This window comes from Lygodium microphyllum, chromosome 19, assembly GCF_053477565.2.
Source record: "Lygodium microphyllum isolate KBCC chromosome 19, Lygodium_microphyllum_v1.1.10, whole genome shotgun sequence".
Classification (NCBI taxonomy): Eukaryota; Viridiplantae; Streptophyta; class Polypodiopsida; order Schizaeales; family Lygodiaceae; genus Lygodium; species Lygodium microphyllum.
Genome location: NC_141153.1, coordinates 31,231,719 through 31,234,575, shown reverse-complemented (window position 1 = coordinate 31,234,575; position 2,857 = coordinate 31,231,719).

Below are 2,857 nucleotides of genomic sequence, written 5' to 3'. Positions count from 1 at the left end.
CCGAAGCTAGTCACTAATCGACTGCTCCAACACGGCCAAACTAAAAAGAACTATCAAAGAGGTTGCCCTAAGTGGTGGTCTAAACTACCTACTTAACTAAGGACAACACAACCAGGAGCTCCTACTAGGCGAGGACTCCTATAGCCTGATCAAGAAGTATTTTCTTGTAACACATATCTTCTTTTAGGGTTTTTTTTTGTTCCTTCCATACTCGGGCATGTAAAAAGGAGGGAGCTGAGTGTAGTGACCCAAGGAGAGCAAGGCATCGGCCTCAGGTCCTGTCACGGTACCCAAGAACCAACCGAGCCCTCGCAAGGCGACACTTAACCCTTTTCTGACGCTCACTTTTATTTTCGCTCCAACCGTCCGTACTTTCTTCTGTTCCAGCAAGACACCATCCCTAGGAAGACAAGGCATTAGCCTCGGGTCTGACTTGTCCCCAGGAACCTACCAGGCCTTCGCAAGGCGATGATCAATTGCTTATAGATTTTTCTTTCTTTTCTTTTCTATTTTTAGAGGGGTTAGAATCCCTTTTTACACACCTTTGTATATATTTATTGTCTTTTGAGATATTCAGGGTTTTTTTTCATTATCATTTTTCCGTCGGCAGGCTTCTCTAACTGCCTCACAACTAAAAAGAACTCCTAGAACGGCTGCCTAGCAGGCTGGTAGAACAGGGTCACTAGAACTGCCTTCTGAAACAGGTCTTTGGATGCCTGGCGATGTCTTTACAGGAGGCAACAACTACTCAAACCTCCCTTAGATATACCTAACCTAAACCTGGGACTTCATGCCTTGGACGTCGGTTCCCCAACAAGAAAAAAAAACCCCTACAAGTACACAGACACATATAACATAAAAACATGTTACTCGTAAAGGAGAGATATCACCTGGATAGGGCCACGAGAAGCTTCCGCGCAACAAAGGCTCCTTCCAAGCTCTTCTTTGAACCTGTCTAGCACAGAACTAAAACAAGAAACCATTAACCACACCTGTACTAAACAGACAATTGGCCCTCTTGGCCTAATGAAATCAAACATTTCACTACAAAAACTGATCGGCCCTCCTAGCCTAAGGAAATAAGGACGTAATATCCAAAGCATCTAGCCTTCCTAGCTTAAAACTAGATAGGTCATTTTAGTCCACGTAATACTGATGTCCTTGGCATATACATAAATCAGTGCTGCGACCCAAACTAGGTAGAGCTTTAAGCCTAGGCACATCACATGGGTGTATCCCAAGGCAGTGTATATTGTCAGATGTATATCCAGTCTTATCCTCTTGGGGGTTCGACAAAATATCTCCAGATGAGATCCTTGGCCTTGCAATCGACACTCTTGCCATACTTTTGGAGATTTTAGGTCTCCAAACCCATCTCACATTTCCCTTAATATTCTTGCATTCCCTCAATTTGCTGCATTGGTCTAACGAACTCAATGCAAACTTATCCCTATGGCCAAATGGCCTCACATCCTTATGACCTTTGTGAAGCATAGGTGGACTTTTAGCATTTTGCATCCTCTTTACAAAAGTTATCTTTACTTGTTTACGTCCATACTGCAAATTTTTCCCCATAAGAACCATGCTTTCACTGAAGGAAACAACATCCACCCGGAAGCATGATTCCAACACCAAAGGTCTCTTAAGAGCCTTACTAGAAACAAAATTAGAACCACACACAAAATGCTTATCAACACTCATAGGCCCATTGGTTCTATCCATGTTGCCATCACAACTACCTCTCGTGGAAGTGTTGCAAGCCCTAATGGGACTTACATGGCTCAGAACCTGTTCACTGAGAGGCACGTCATTACTACTCATAGGATGGCCATTTTCTGCTTTGAGATTTTGGCCACCAAGGTTCCCCTCATAGGCTGCCTTGGTGTCAACAAGTGAGCTATCTTCTTGCAGAAATGGTTGGAAGCTAGGACGCACTTGTACTGAGTGGGAAAAACTCCAAAAGTTTTCCCAACATCTTTGAATATGACCCTCATAATCAATGGCATGCATTTTTTCTTCCCTTAACAACTTAGGATTCCTCAGTCCCACTTGGATTTGCGTATTAATCTCTAAGCCATTCAGAAAGAGCTCACATAGCACATCATCTGGTAATGCACTGGCTCTTCTTGGCCAAAGCCTAAGAGTACTATCAAAGGCTCTAGCATACTCTTTAACAGAAGGATAAGACTCCTGTCTAAACTGCATAAGCTGCCCTAAAACCTAAATCATAGGAAGCTTCTTTTCATACTCATCTAGAAATCGATCACAAGACTCCTCAAATGATTTGATCAACCCTCTTGGGAGGCTCCAGTACCATTTCCTTGCCTCTCCCTTTAGGGTACTTGGGAATACGAGCATCCGATGTATATCATCGAACCCACTTGCAATGCAAGTTAGGGCATATTCTCTTAAATGAAGCATCGGATCCTCATTTGGCAACCCATAAAACACTGGGAGATCCCTATAAAGAGGATGACATTTAGTCCTCCCTTTTGGGATCAAAACCGGGTCATTAAAATCTTCATATTCATCATGCTCTGGGTCCAGCCTCTTAGGATCTTTAACCTCTTCCATCCCCACCCTTTTCGGTGTAGGGAGGTTAATATCCTCATTGACATCCCTTTCTGCTAACTCACTGAGTGGTCTAGGGAGTCCTATAAGTTTCAACATGTCATTTTCATCCCCTCTTAGAGGGTCTTCCATACCTTTCCCTTTAAAAGGAAAGTCCATAACGGGTTTATATAAGAGCTTTTGGTCCTTATCCAAAGCAGATTTATCATTACCACTTCTTAAAACTTGGGAATCGTGCCTTTTAAGCAACGGTTTTCCCTTGATAGCTAGGGCTTCTAACATCCTT